Source organism: Coffea arabica, chromosome 6e (assembly GCF_036785885.1).
Source record: "Coffea arabica cultivar ET-39 chromosome 6e, Coffea Arabica ET-39 HiFi, whole genome shotgun sequence".
Classification (NCBI taxonomy): Eukaryota; Viridiplantae; Streptophyta; class Magnoliopsida; order Gentianales; family Rubiaceae; genus Coffea; species Coffea arabica.
The window spans coordinates 35,277,459-35,294,107 of NC_092321.1; positions in this window are offsets into that span (position 1 = coordinate 35,277,459).

A 16,649-nucleotide genomic window follows, 5' to 3' on the forward strand; every position below is an offset into this window, starting at 1 on the left:
AGTACGCATCAAGCTAAACAGACAAGGCCAGATCGGGTGAAATGTCAACCCTGTTCACCGAACTCTACCTACAGCAGTCCGGGTATTTCTGTCTTTTCTCAAGCTACCGAGCTCAGATTGGGCTGAAAGTTTAGAGGCAACTATTAAACATTATTTTCTACAACTTTCATGTTTTAACCCAAGGCAAATTCGGCCTTTTTCCTATCCAAACAGTACCAGGCAGAATGGGGTTATTTGAAACCCTAATCTGGAATTTTCCGCACAAAGTGGAAATTTTTCGCAATTAGCTACAATTTACGCACTATAGCTTCATTCTAGACTATCCCAAGCCATCATCCATGGCCACACAATACTAAACATATAAAAACAGAAAAAATCAAGAATAAATATAAAATTCACCAATCTCAACCACAAGTCATGAAATAACACCTAAAACCATCTCTTTTACTCACACAAGCCACTAATTTAACATTACTAAGAACAAAAGAGATGTTCCTTAATTACTCACCTTGCAACTCAAGAAAGAAACCAACTTAACACCTCTTGCTTCCAAACCACTTCACAATCAACCCCACTACTACTCAACTAAAGGTTTTTATGGAGAAATTGGAAGTTTAAACGGTTGATTTTCTAGATTGAGCAAGATTGAGGCAAGAAAGTTGAGAGCTTTTCCCTTTCTTTTTCTTCTTGAGAGGCCGGCCAAAGGAGTGAAGAAAATGAAGCTTTCTTGGTCAATTTTTGTTTAATTGGTAAAGTGGTAAATAGTGGTCAAAATCAAGATCAACTCACCAAGTGACACTTGTCACTCTCATTAAATGCAAAGCTATCCTTTTGTCTCTCCCACACTAATCCATTTGGGAACCTCTAATTATCTCTCAACACCCGGTAAAATAAACCTGGTATACAAAACTTAGCCTAACTGGCCGAATTTTACCGATCTTTCCGCACTAGCGGGTCCCACGTCCGGTATACGCTCTTAATTTCTCAAAGACTAACCGATACTAGAAAAATAATTTAAAAACTATTTTTACTCATAAAAGTTATCTAGAAAATTTTTCTAATAAAGAAAATGCAGAAAAGCATGCACTTAAAAAGAATAAAACCTAGAAAATGAGAAAATTTACGGGTTCTCACACCCTCTCCCCCTTAGAAGAATTTCGCCCTCGAAATTTCTCACCTTGACTCACGAAAAGTTCAGGGTATTTCTTTTGCATTTCTTCTTCCACCTCCCAGGTAGCTTCCTCTACCCCATGGTTTCTCCACAATATCTTTACAAAAGGAATATGCTTGTTTCTTAACTCCTTCACTTTTCGATCTAGCAACTGTACAGGTTTCTCTTCATAAGTGAGCGATTCATCTATTTCGATTTCCTCTGGCTGTAAGATATGAGATGGGTCGGGATAGTACTTCTTAAGCATCGAGACGTGGAAGACGTCGTGAATTTTGGATAGACTGGACGGTAGTTCCAGGCGATACGCTACCTTACCAACCCTTTGGAGAATCTTGAAAGGTCCAACGAACGTCGGTTGGAGCTTCTTTCCTCTACCTGCTGTGATGCTCCGTAATGGTGTGACCTTGAGGAAAACACGGTCTCCAGCTTCGAACTCTGAGTCTTTTCTTCAATTATCTGCATAGCTCTTTTGTCGGTTTTGAGCTGTTTGGAGTCTTTGTTGTATCAACTTGACATTTTCTCGTGCCTCTTCCATCCATGGCATAGTTGCTGGATCTACCGCCTTCCTCTCACCGACTTCATCCCAATAGATCGGTGACCGACATTTCTGTCCATATAGTGCCTCGTATGGAGCCATTTGAATTGACGAATGGTAGCTGTTATTGTACGCAAACTCTACTAAGGTCATGTGTTGACCCCAGTTACCTCCAAAATCCAGAATGCAGGTCCGTAACATGTCCTCGAGAGTTTGGATTGTTCGCTCCGATTGTCCATCCGTCTGAGGGTGACAGGTGGTGCTTAAGTTGAGTTTAGTCCCCAGAGTCTCTTGGAATTTCTGCCAAAATCGAGATACGAAGTGGGGATCTCGGTTTGAAACGATGCTCACAGGAACGCCATGTAGCCTTACGATCTCGTCCATGTACACCTGAGCCAATTTCTCCATGGAGTATTTCATGTTTACCGGCAAGAAATGGGCCGATTTGGTTAATCGATCGACGATTATCCAAACCGCATCGTGTCCTCGTTGCGTTCGCGGCAAACCTGAAACGAAATCCATTGTGATGTTTTTCCACTTCCACTCAGGTATCTCAAGGGGTTGTAACAAACCCGATGGTTTTTGATGCTCCGCCTTAACCTGTTGGCAAACGAGACATTTTTGCACGTACAGAGCGATTTTCTTTTTCATGTTATCCCACCAATATGTTCCTTTTAGGTTCTGGTACATCTTGCTACTACCCGGATGGATCGTATATTTGGATCGATGAGTCTCCTCTAAGATCTCCGTCTTTAACGTTTCATCTTTAGGCACCACCACTCGGTTTCAGTATTTTAGAGTACCCTCGGGACTAAAGTTGAAGTCGGTTGATTCCCCTTTTTTCACCTTCTCTCCCCACTTTCGCACCATCGAATCCTCCTTTTGCGCTTCTTTAATTTGCTCCAGTAGGGTGGATGTTACCTTAATATTACCAAAAACCACCTTATGACTCCCAAGACAGGGTTTCCACTCGCAAACGGATTCTAACAAATCCCACTCTTTGATCATTAACCCTGCTACTTGAGCCTTGCGACTTAAGGCATCAGCCACCACATTTGCCTTCCCCGGATGGTAGTTGATAGTGCAGTCGTAATCCTCCAGAAATTCCATCCACCGTCGCTGCCTCATATTCAATTCCTTTTGTGAAAAGAGGTACCTAAGGCTCTTGTGGTTTGAGTAAACCTCGAAGGTCACCCCGTAAAGGTAGTGTCTCCACTTCTTCAGAGCGAAAACAACCGCGGTTAACTCAAGATCGTGGGTTGGGTAGTTCTGCCCGTGGGGTTTCAATTTCCTAAAGGCAAAAGATATCACACTCCGGTTCTGTATCAGCACACATCCCAGACCTTCCCGCGACGCGTCGGTATAGACGGTAAACCCATCTACTCCGTTGGGCAAGATTAGAACTGGCGCCATAGTCAATCTTTTCTTTAGCTCCTGAAAACTTATTTCGCATTTGACATGCCACACAAACCGAACATGCTTCTTTGTCAAGTCGGTTAAAGGATCGGCTAGTTTGAAAAAGTCTTTAATGAAACGTCAGTAATACCCCACCAACCCTAGAAAACTACGAATCTCCGTGAGGTTTTCTGGCCTCTTCCAATTGGTCACGGCCTCTACTTTCGCCGGGTCAATCGAGATGCCCTCTTGGGAAATTACGTGCCCTAAGAAAGAAATTTTCTCCAACCAAAACTCGCACTTACTGAACTTGGCGTATAACCGATGCTCTCTTAGGATTTGCAGAACAATTCTTAGGTGCTGTTCATGTTCCTCGCGAGTCTTGGAGTAGACCAAGATGTCATCAATGAAAACAACGACAAATCGGTCCAAGTAGGGTTTAAAAACCCTATGCATTTGATCCATGAAGGCGGCAGGGGCATTGGTTAGTCCAAAGGGCACAATTGCGAATTCGTAGTGCCCATATCTCGAATTGAAAGCAGTTTTCAGAATATCCTCTCTCCTAATCAACAACTGGTAATACCCCTGTCGAAGATCTAATTTTGAGAAGACCACTGCTCCTTGCAACTGGTCAAACAACTCATCAATATGGGGCAGTGGATACTTATTTTTAATCGTAACGCTGTTCAGCCCCCGATAGTCGATACATATCCTCAAACTTCCGTCCTTTTTCTTTACAAACAACACAGGGGCTCCCCAAGGAGACCCACTCTCTTGAATGAAGCCGCCTCTCCAAAAGGTCTTGTAACTGCAACTTCAACTCCATAAGTTCAACAGGGGCCATCCGATACGGGGTTTTTGAGATAGGCGAGGTTCCTGGTAACAGGTCAATCTTGAATTCTATCTCTCTCTCTGAAGGTAGGGCTACTAACTCATCAGGGAATACACCTGAAAATTCCCGTACTATGTGCACATCCTCTACCTTCAATTTATCCGTGGGGGTGTTGATTAGAAAGGCTAAAAATTCTTGCGCCCCCCTACTTAGCAGTTTTCTAGCCCGAATGCCCGAAATCAAAGCAGATGAGGCTAACCTTGTGACAGCCCCACCTTCCCCTAAGGGGAACCAAAGGGGTTAGCGGACTGCCTGCCCAGCTCTCGCCAGGACTAACGGTGCAGTTTAGAGCGATCTATCGCGTTCCGGAACTTATAAACGCGCGTAAACAAGTCAAAATGGCAAAATAACCCAAAATAAAAAAAATTAAAATCGGGAGTGGGCCATGAATAGTAACCAACCCGTCAGAACCCAACCAAATAACAAGCAAACTTCACATCTTGAAATTTAGCATTTACAAGCCAAAGTGACATACAAAAGTATTCAAAAGTGGATATATATCTGGTTTCCCAAATCAAAAGAGAAACGGTCCCAAAAGTACAATTAGGGTTTCAATAAATGAGCTATACAAAAGATATGTACAACTAGCTCAATTCGGCAACCAACTATCAATTGCAGTCCAAAAGTATTTATTTTCCTGTAAGGAAAACAAAAGGAATAGGGTGAGCTTACGCCCAGTGAGATAATACCACTCAATCAGCAAAGTTCACATAAGCATAAAGCTTTTCATTTCAATTCATCAAAAGTAAGTAAAGGCACACATTAATGGTGGAGATAAAAGGATACGGGCAGCTCTCAAGAGCCCTTTTCCTCGTTTGCATTCTTGATCGAACCTCATTGACTCTGCGTCAATGTTTAAAAGTAACCAACCGTAGACTCCACTTTACTTCCATTCCTTCCACCCAACATACCCCTACCGGGCCTGTACTCCAAACACTTGCACTGTGGTATTACTCGAGTATACCGGAATCGAGAGTCTCTCATACTACAAGATTCCATATAACAGTCCCCAAGGTTCATTGATTGGCACGACCAAGCCCTCGCCGGCTCGATTCAATCAATTACCAATGGGGTTGAGCTCAATGGTAACAATCATGGTCGTTGGATACTCGTCCAATCGACACCAAGTCAAGTACTTTTCATTTCATGTAACATTCCATGTAACATTCCAATAACATGAGAAATAAGTGAGAGTGATAAAGTACACCCTCACTTCAATCAATATCGATGGTGCAATAACATTTAACTCATCAAGTTCAAGTATCAAAGCCATATAGTAACACACAAGTGAGTAGTACACTCACCAAGCTTGAAAATGGTGTTTCATGCACTTCCATCAAAAGAACGTCGTGAACCACCGTCATGCCCTAAAACATGCAAACAAGTACAATGATACTCGATAATGAGTCATAAACCAATACCAAACATGACCCCAATAGGTTTCCATAAGCATATACAAGCATTATGGGAAACCAGAAAATCCGGAAATGACATTAGCTTTAACCCTGAAAAAAACAATTTTTGACCTCATTTTGCGGTAATGGCACCAAAGGCACTACAATTATCGGATGAAGGTACAAGACCCAACGTTTTGAAGCTAAGAGATAGGGCTACAATACTACAGAAGGTCACTCAACCCATTTTCGAGTGTAACCAGGTCAAACATGCAATCTACTATACCAGAACCGCAAAAACAGATTCACAGAACGCATTCTAGTACAAACATCATAAAACAGCCTACATAAGTCCAAATCCAGAAATTCTAAAGCCATCTAAAAGCTAAGAAACAGGAATACATTTCATCAGAAGGCCTCAACAACCAATTCGGAAGCATTCCTAACCAAAATAACCAATTACAGAAGCAATTCCCAAATTCGGGTAAAACCAGGACAGTAAGGGTAATTTCGACTTTTCTCAAGCTACGCTACTCTGATGGACCTGATATTTTGTAGAAACCTCTAAAATACCATTCCCTACAACTTTTATGTTTTAAGCCAAGGCCAATTCAGCCTCTAACTATGAGCTACAAAACCAGGCAGAATGTAATTTCATAAACCCTAACTTTCCAAAATTTCTTCCAAAACAGAAATTGCTTGCAACTATCCAATTTTTCCACCTCCTAGGTCCCTTACACACCATTTTCAATCATCATACATAGCCACACAATCATATTCTGTTGACCTTGGTCCCTAACTTTTGATGATTACAAAACAAATGGATGTTGCTAATATCTCCTCAAAGGCTTTTTCAGAAATGAAACAAATCAGGTTCAAAGATGAAGCACATTTGAAAAAGACAGAGTATGCTGAACCTATCGGACGATCAAGAAGACAGTACCGGACGTCCGATAATCATTGCACAACTTCGGACACATGCTTCGGACTTCCGATAGGATCCTTCAAAGTCGACGAAATCGTCGGACGCTGAATATGTCTCCACCGGACGTCCGATAGAAACGAGATGAATTCTCAAATCTCTTTGTTTGTTGTAGGACGCACAAAGAGCTTGCACCGGACGTCCGATAGAATTGAAGAAGATTTTTCAGACTCACTGCCTACTGTCGAACGCAAGCATCGGACGTCCGACAGTATCGGGCGCAAGCATCGGACGTCCGATATTCCAACGGCTAGTTGACTCTTCAGCTACTTTCTATCCGTTGTAAGCATTAATGAGACACTTTCTTGATCCTATATAAATAGTGGTTGGTTAGATACTTCAAACATTTTTGACACACTGAAGATACAAAAAATTTAGAGTGATTTTAGTGAGAAAATACTCTTCAAAGAAGATTTGTAGTCTTAGTGGTGTGAGGTTCATTGTAAGCTTTTCATTTGTGAGTGAATACTTCATGAGTGTAGCTCTGTGAGGGTTGTCCTGAGGGATAGTAAAACGTCCTGGCTTGACCGAGTGGAGTTCGGGGCAAGGAGGAGGTGAACCTTCCTTTGTACACAAGAGTGATTGTTATTCATCAACTTGAAGTAGCTTGTCTGAATTAATCTACAAGCTCAAGAGGAGTTGGGTAGTTAATTGGTTTGCAATTCCTTCCTTTTTATTTACTTACTGTTACGTTTATGATCTTTGCATTGTTTATCTCTTTTACTTGGTTGTCTTCGATCCTTACAATTGGTATCAGAGGTTGGTCTCCTAGAGATTAAGCTCAATCGGCTTGGGAGTAAAAATGACAACCAATAATGCTATGTTTTTTGAAGGACATTCTGTGATTAGACCACCTATGTTTAATAGGTCAAATTATGTGAGTTGGAAAGAAAGAATGATTATTTTTTTGCAATCTATTGATATTGAATTGTGGTTTATTATTAGTGAAGGTCCATATGATGCCTCTCTTATAGATCAAAATACTCATAGATCTAGACCAAAAATAAGAAGTGAACTGACTGCTATAGACAGAACTCATCTCACCTTAAATGCTAAAGCCATGAATGTTTTATATTGTGCTTTAGACTCAAATGAATCTATTAGAATCAAAGGCTGCAAGTCAGCCAAGGAAATTTGGGATAAATTGAGAGAAATTCATGAAGGTAGTGAGAATGTTAGAGAACAAAAGAAATCCATTCTGGTTACCAAGTATGAATCGTTCAAGATGGAACCTCATGAAAACATTGATGAGATGTACTGTAGATTCAATGACCTCATTAAGGACTTAGAGGTGCTGGAAAAAGAATATTCTGTAGGTGAAAAAAATAGAAAAATCTTGAATGCCTTGTCCAATGATTGGGAAAATAAAGTGACTGCTATTGAGGAGGCTAAAAATTTGAATACTATGCCTATTGAATTTCTTATTAATTCTCTAACCTCTTATGAGCTGAAACTTAAATTCAAAGTGCAAGAGGAGGAGGATGCGAAAGTAAGAAAGAATATTGCTCTGAAGACTTCACAAGATGAAGATGATCCAGCCTCCGTGAGTGAAGATGACATGGAAGGTGATGATAGTGATATTGCACTCATCACACGAGGCTTCAAAAGAATACTCAACAAGAGAAAATTCAGAAAAAGTGGACCTAACAACTCCTTCCCGAATCAGTCCAACAATTTGAGAAACAAAGGGAAGATAGAGTTCAATAAAAAGCAAGCTGATAAATGCTTTGAATGCGGCCAACCTGGACACTATGCAAGTGAGTGTCCAGTGATGAAGAAGAAAGAAGGAAGAAAACCAAGATTCAACAAATTTCAATTCACATGGAATGAGTGCAACTCCGATGGTGAAATTGAAGAGGATGAAGAATCTGCTCAATTGGCTTTTATGGCCATTGGAGATGATGAGGTAACATCTTGTAACTCTCTATTTGAAAGTGATGATGAAACTGATGATGATCTTGAATCTTTCATTATAAAATTGCATGATAGTTTGAAAGAATCATATACTAGAAACAAGGAGTTAAAACAGAAAATTAGTTTTTTGCTTCAAGATAATGCAAATCTTTTTCAACAAAATAAAAAGTTGAAAGCTGAAAATGATTACTTCAAAAAGAGTGAGACTGCTTTACACTTTGAGCTTGATAGAAAAATAAAACTTTGTGAATTGTTCAAAAAGGAACAAGGTGATTTGAAAAGAAGAATGGATGGTCTAAATGAGTTGCTTAAACACAAGAAACAAGTCTGTTTTCAAAAGAATAGGTTGAATTCTAATTCCAACGAATTTGCTATTTATAAGAGAAGACAAGTAAGATTTATTAAATCTGTTCATATAAATAACTCTTTACTTATGTGTAATTTCTGTTGTCAAAAAGGTCACATGACAAGTGATTGCTATGTGAGAAAGAATATGAAAAAAGGCATGAAATGCATGTGGATAGTTAGACATGATACTAACTCTAACAAGTATAAGATTTTGGTAAGATTGATGAGATTCTTGTTCATAATGCTTTTCTCTTTTGATGTTTCTGATATTTTGAACTAAGTTTTTATTGATCTTTTACTGAATTTGTATGATGTCAAAAAGAGTGAAAAAAGAATAATGCTGATCTGATGATGATTTGCTGTGATTGCTATCATTTCTCTGTTTTTATTTGGATTATTGGATTCCCTGTTATTGTTGCTATTTTTGGTAGCTGGTTTTTACTTTCATCTTATGATGACAAAAAGGAGGAGAAATGGATGCTATGTGTAAGGGGGAGTTATTCTAAAATTATAAGTTTAGATGCATTGTGTGAGGGGGAGCTTATGCTTATATGCTCAATTTTTTTTCTTTCTTTCATCCATTGTTTTGTCATCATCAAAAAGGGGGAGAATGTTGACCATGGTCCCTAACTTTTGATGATTACAAAACAAATGGATGTTGCTAATATCTCCTCAAAGGCTTTTTCAGAAATGAAACAAATCAGGTTCAAAGATTAAGCACATTTGAAAAAGACAGAGTATGCTGAACCTGTCGGACGATCAAGAAGACAGTACCGGATGTCCGATAATCATTGTACAACTTCGGGCGCATGCTTCGGACTTCCGATAGGATCCTTCAAAGTCGACGAAACCGTCGGACGCTGAATATGTCTCCACCGGACGTCCGATAGAAACGAGATGAATTCTCAAATCTCTTTGTTTGCTGTCGGACGCACAAAGAACTTGCACCGGACGTCCGATAGAATTGAAGAAGATTTTTCAGACTCACTGCCTACTGTCGGACGCAAGCATCGGACGTCCGATACTCCAACGGCTAGTTGACTCTTCAGCTACTTTCTATCCGTTGGAAGCATTAATGAGGCATTTTCTTGATCCTATATAAATAGTGGTTGGTCAGATACTTCAAAAAACTTTGACACACTGAAGATACAAAAGATCTAGAGTGATTTTAGTAAGAAAATACTCTTCAAAGAAGATTTGTAGTCTTAGTGGTATGAGGTTCATTGTAAGCTTTTCATTTGTGAGTGAATACTTCATGAGTGTAGCTCTGTGAGGGTTGTCCTGAGGGATAGTAAAACGTTCTGGCATGACCGAGTGGAGTTCGGGGCAAGAAGGAGGTGAACCTTCCTTTGTACACAAGAGTGATTGTTATTCATCAACTTGAAGTAGCTTGTCTGAATTAATCTACAAGCTCAAGAGGAGATGGGTAGTTAATTGGTTTGCAATTCATTCCTTTTTATTTACTTACTGTTACATTTATGATCTTTGCATTGTTTATCTCTTTTACTTGGTTGTCTTCGATTCTTACATATTCATATTAAAACAGAAAAATCCCCAATAACTTACAAAACTTCATCAATTCAACCAAAAATCACAATATAATCCATAAAGTTGCATCTTATACCACCACTAAGCATAAATTAAGCATCATTAGAGGGAAGAGAGTGGTTCTTCATAACTCACCTTAGAAACAAGAGAGAGAGAGAGCAACAAGTCCTCTTAGCTTTCCAAACAACTCCACCAAATCCCACACAAACACTCACTTAAGGTTTTCTATGGAACAAAAGTAAGATTAAGTGGTTGTTTTGATGATTTGGAGCAAGATGGAATCAAGAACTTGGAGAGTTTCCTTCTTTCTTCTTGAGAGAGAGGGCCGGCCAAGATGAAGAGAAAAATGGTGAATTTTTGGTGATTTTTGTGATTTATTTGGTCAATTGGACAAAAGGTGAATAGTGGTCTTACTTGAGACCAAATCCCATGGTGACACTTGTCACCTTCATTAATGCTTGCCTAACTTTTGTCTCTCTTATACCAATCCACTTAGCATCCTCTACTTATCTCTTAACACCCGGTAAATTAATTTCAGTATCCAAAACTTAACCTAGTTGACCGAATTTTTCCGAACTTTTCGCATTAGTGGGTCCCACGTCCGGTATACGCTCTTAATTTCTTAAAAACTATTCGATACTAGAAAAATCTTCTAAAAACTATATCTGCTCCTTAAAAGTATTTAGAAATTTTCCTAATCACGAAAATGCAGAAAACAAGCCATTAAAGAGAATAAAACCTAGAAAATGGAAAAGTTACGGGTTCTCACAAACCTACCCTTATATCCAACCTTAGGGTCGCTTCTCCAGGAATGCGAAATTCTACCATCTTCTTCTTACAATCTAGTTGGATGTTATACTTGGCTAACCAGTCCATGTCCAAAATCACATCATACCCCTTAATAGACAGGCTTATCAAATCCCCTAACAATTTTCTCTCTCCTACCCAAACCTCGCAGTCCTTATAAACCAGACTAGTAACCAAACGATGATCTCCCGTAGGCGTACTAACTTCTAGGTCGTATGGTAAACTAGCAGGTTTTATATCAATGCCACACATGAAATTAGGGTTAACGAAGGAATGGATGGCACCGGGATCTACTAAGACCTTTGCAAAGCGGTGGAATACAGGGATCGTACCTTCTACGACCTCGGAAGAGTCAGGGACCTGCTGTGGCTCTAGCGAGTACACTCGAGCCGGCACCTTGGGTTTCGTCCCGTCTCCCTTAGTTGGTCCAGCGTTGGTCTTTGGCGGTGGTTGACTTCCCTTTCCATCTTGCTTTAGAATCGGGCAGGTGGCATGTGACGGCCCCACCTCCCCCTAAGGCGAACCAGAGGGTTCGGCGAGTCGCCTGCCCAGCTCTCGCCGGGACTCAGTCGTTCACTACAATCCTCAAATGAATTACAATATAAATCTCAAATATACATCACATGGTCCACAAATATACATCCAAGTCTCCAATAATTACATGTCACAAATGCAGCGGAAACTAATCCCAAATATACATAAAATAATTCCAAATCCAAAATTGTACAAAGTTTAGGCCATCCATACACGTGCACAAGTACTACAAGTCCTTCCTTCGCCACGAGCCCTGTGGAGGGGAATAAATAGTTTTTGGGGTGAGCTAAAAGCTCAGCGAGTAACCAGAAAATCATTAATCAAATCGGTTTCACAATAGTTCATTTCAATGATGTCATATAGCAATGATGTCATAAATTAAATGATAAATCCGGAAACAACTACATCATTTGCAAAACAGTAAATATGGATTATCAATAATTCAAGAAACATTTACAATGGAAAGCGATAGTAACATTCATGAAAGGATACATTCATTCTCCTGACATTTCCTCGCTCATTTGGTCATGCATTTTATTTCATTCACCCCGTCCCTGGCTTTTGGCCAGGCTCCACCAACCTACATAGGTAATACTCGAGTATACCAAACGTTCACCCAAGTTCCAAATCGCCTGACCGAGTCCGCTTCTAGCTCAAGACGACCGGTAACAAGGGGCAATGGCCAGTTCAGCCCAAAAGGCTTACATTCATGCGCAAGTAACATTGCAATCGAAAATTTCACATTTATCGAGGTCGAGTACGATAAAGTACACACTCGCCTCGAAAACTCGTTTTGGAAATCATTATAAGCGCTTAACACGTTATCAACCAAAATACAAGTCATGAAGTCAAGAAATATAGCAAACAAGGCACACTCAAATGCCAGCACACATGAGATGCAAGAAAACATTTCAAAAGTAACTTTGGAAACAGTTCAAAAGTAAATAATGTAAGAAACGGTTCATAAGTAAATTTGGAAACAGTTTGAGGTCACTCACCTCCACGGCTCACAATCCTCGTCCAATATAGCCAATTCCATCATTCAAGTCCAAGCCTTTCACATGAAACTTAAGGTAACCAACGCTATTAAAAACCGGACAACATTTCCCCTTAATTCCTTTATTTTCCAACCTACAATCAAACCCAATCACATAGCAATTAACCACAATTGCTCAAAACCAGAAAACAGTTTTGACGTCCTTTTGCGGTAATGGCACAAATTGCACTACGATTAGCGGATGAGGGTGTAAGACCCACCACTTCGAAGCTAAGAACCAGGGCTACAACAATGTAGAAGGTCACTCAGTCCAAATCCCAGCACAACTAAGTCAAATATGCCAAATAACAAACCAGAACCGTAATTGCAGGTTCCCAAATCACACAATGCTGTAATTCGTCCAACTCAGTCCACGCAGGTCCAAATGCATTGATTCCAAAGGCATATGATAGCTAAGACATCAAGCTACATTTCATCTGTCATTCCCTACAACTTTCATGTTTTAAGAAAAGGCCAATTCGTCCTCTATCTAGGACCTAAAAATTCGGACAGAATGTTCATCACAAAACCCTCACTTTTCAATTTTTGGTCCAAAACAGAAATTGGTTGCAATTAATCACTTTTTCCACCTCCTAGAGTCATTAAACATCATTTCCAATCATCATACATGACCCCATAATCATATCCATATGAAAACAGAAAAATCCCCAAAAATAATAAATCTTCATCATTTTCAACCAAAATCAGGAAATCAACCATAAAATCACTTATTCAACCACCACCAATCACTAATTGAACATTATCAAGATCAAAGGAAAGGTTCCTTAGTCACTTACCTTACAAACCCAAGAAAAGACCCAACTTAGCACCTTTGCTTCTCAAACCACTTCACTACACACCTTAATACTACCAAGAGAAAGGTTTTTATGGAGCAAATCCAAGTTTAATCGGTTAAATTGTTTGATTGGAGCAAGAAATGAAGAAGTAAGATGAAAGCTTTCCTTTCTTTTCTCCTTGTGAAGCTCAGCCAAGATGATGAAGAATGAAGGTAATTTTGGATCAATTTGGTACTTATTTGGTAAAGGTAGTAAGATGGTCAAATGTCAAAGTCCAACCTTCAATAACAAGGTGACACTTGTCACTCTTTAAGCTTGAGATTATCTTCTTGTCTCTCCAAGACAAATATCTTAACACCTTGTAAAATAATATCACTTAATACAAAATTCCAACAAGTTGTCAAAAATATAATGCATTTACCGCACTTGCGGGTCCCACGTCCAAAATACGCTTTTAATTTCTCAAAAACTAACCGATACTAGAAAAATCATTTTAAAACTATTTTTGCTCATAAACTTTATATGGGGAATTTTTCTAATCAAGAAAATGTGGAAAAGGCGGGCGTTAAAAAATAAACCCTAGAAAATTTAAAAAATTTCCGGGTTCTCAAACTCATTTTTTTCGGGGCGTCACATGGCAAGCTGGTGGTCTGCACTTCCGCAACGCAGACACTTTCCTTCCTTCTTCCAGCAGTTGTCCTCTGTGTGGTTCTGCTTTCCGCAATACCCACAGGGTCCACGGGATGCCGAACCCGAACCTCGCTGGAAACTTCCTTCCTGGCTTCTTCCAGCTGGGCCACCCCTAGACGAAGCCCCTCTACCTGCGCCCGACTGCCTTCCACCTCCGGCTCCCCGTCCGTACTTCGGAGGGGCACTTTTATCCCCCTGCCCGGAACTGCTCCCAGAAAATCCTCGCTTCTTTGCCTGAAAGTTTCTTACTTGTAGCCTAGCGCTTTCCACCCGTTCTTGTGGTTTGAGTAAACCTCGAAGGTCACCCCGTAAAGGTAGTGTCTCCACTTCTTCAGAGCGAAAACAACCGCGGTTAACTCAAGATCGTGGGTTGGGTAGTTCTGCCCGTGGGGTTTCAATTTCCTAAAGGCAAAAGATATCACACTCCGGTTCTGTATCAGCACACATCCCAGACCTTCCCGCGACGCGTCGGTATAGACGGTAAACCCATCTACTCCGTTGGGCAAGATTAGAACTGGCGCCATAGTCAATCTTTTCTTTAGCTCCTGAAAACTTATTTCGCATTTGACATGCCACACAAACCGAACATGCTTCTTTGTCAAGTCGGTTAAAGGATCGGCTAGTTTGAAAAAGTCTTTAATGAAACGTCAGTAATACCCCACCAACCCTAGAAAACTACGAATCTCCGTGAGGTTTTCTGGCCTCTTCCAATTGGTCACGGCCTCTACTTTCGCCGGGTCAATCGAGATGCCCTCTTGGGAAATTACGTGCCCTAAGAAAGAAATTTTCTCCAACCAAAACTCGCACTTACTGAACTTGGCGTATAACCGATGCTCTCTTAGGATTTGCAGAACAATTCTTAGGTGCTGTTCATGTTCCTCGCGAGTCTTGGAGTAGACCAAGATGTCATCAATGAAAACAACGACAAATCGGTCCAAGTAGGGTTTAAAAACCCTATGCATTTGATCCATGAAGGCGGCAGGGGCATTGGTTAGTCCAAAGGGCACAATTGCGAATTCGTAGTGCCCATATCTCGAATTGAAAGCAGTTTTCAGAATATCCTCTCTCCTAATCAACAACTGGTAATACCCCTGTCGAAGATCTAATTTTGAGAAGACCACTGCTCCTTGCAACTGGTCAAACAACTCATCAATATGGGGCAGTGGATACTTATTTTTAATCGTAACGCTGTTCAGCCCCCGATAGTCGATACATATCCTCAAACTTCCGTCCTTTTTCTTTACAAACAACACAGGGGCTCCCCAAGGAGACCCACTCTCTTGAATGAAGCCGCCTCTCCAAAAGGTCTTGTAACTGCAACTTCAACTCCATAAGTTCAACAGGGGCCATCCGATACGGGGTTTTTGAGATAGGCGAGGTTCCTGGTAACAGGTCAATCTTGAATTCTATCTCTCTCTCTGAAGGTAGGGCTACTAACTCATCCATTTCAATTCATCAAAAGTAAGTAAAGGCACACATTAATGGTGGAGATAAAAGGATACGGGCAGCTCTCAAGAGCCCTTTTCCTCGTTTGCATTCTTGATCGAACCTCATTGACTCTGCGTCAATGTTTAAAAGTAACCAACCGTAGACTCCACTTTACTTCCATTCCTTCCACCCAACATACCCCTACCGGGCCTGTACTCCAAACACTTGCACTGTGGTATTACTCGAGTATACCGGAATCGAGAGTCTCTCATACTACAAGATTCCATATAACAGTCCCCAAGGTTCATTGATTGGCACGACCAAGCCCTCGCCGGCTCGATTCAATCAATTACCAATGGGGTTGAGCTCAATGGTAACAATCATGGTCGTTGGATACTCGTCCAATCGACACCAAGTCAAGTACTTTTCATTTCATGTAACATTCCATGTAACATTCCAATAACATGAGAAATAAGTGAGAGTGATAAAGTACACCCTCACTTCAATCAATATCGATGGTGCAATAACATTTAACTCATCAAGTTCAAGTATCAAAGCCATATAGTAACACACAAGTGAGTAGTACACTCACCAAGCTTGAAAATGGTGTTTCATGCACTTCCATCAAAAGAACGTCGTGAACCACCGTCATGCCCTAAAACATGCAAACAAGTACAATGATACTCGATAATGAGTCATAAACCAATACCAAACATGACCCCAATAGGTTTCCATAAGCATATACAAGCATTATGGGAAACCAGAAAATCCGGAAATGACATTAGCTTTAACCCTGAAAAAAACAATTTTTGACCTCATTTTGCGGTAATGGCACCAAAGGCACTACAATTATCGGATGAAGGTACAAGACCCAACGTTTTGAAGCTAAGAGATAGGGCTACAATACTACAGAAGGTCACTCAACCCATTTTCGAGTGTAACCAGGTCAAACATGCAATCTACTATACCAGAACCGCAAAAACAGATTCACAGAACGCATTCTAGTACAAACATCATAAAACAGCCTACATAAGTCCAAATCCAGAAATTCTAAAGCCATCTAAAAGCTAAGAAACAGGAATACATTTCATCAGAAGGCCTCAACAACCAATTCGGAAGCATTCCTAACCAAAATAACCAATTACAGAAGCAATTCCCAAATTCGGGTAAAACCAGGA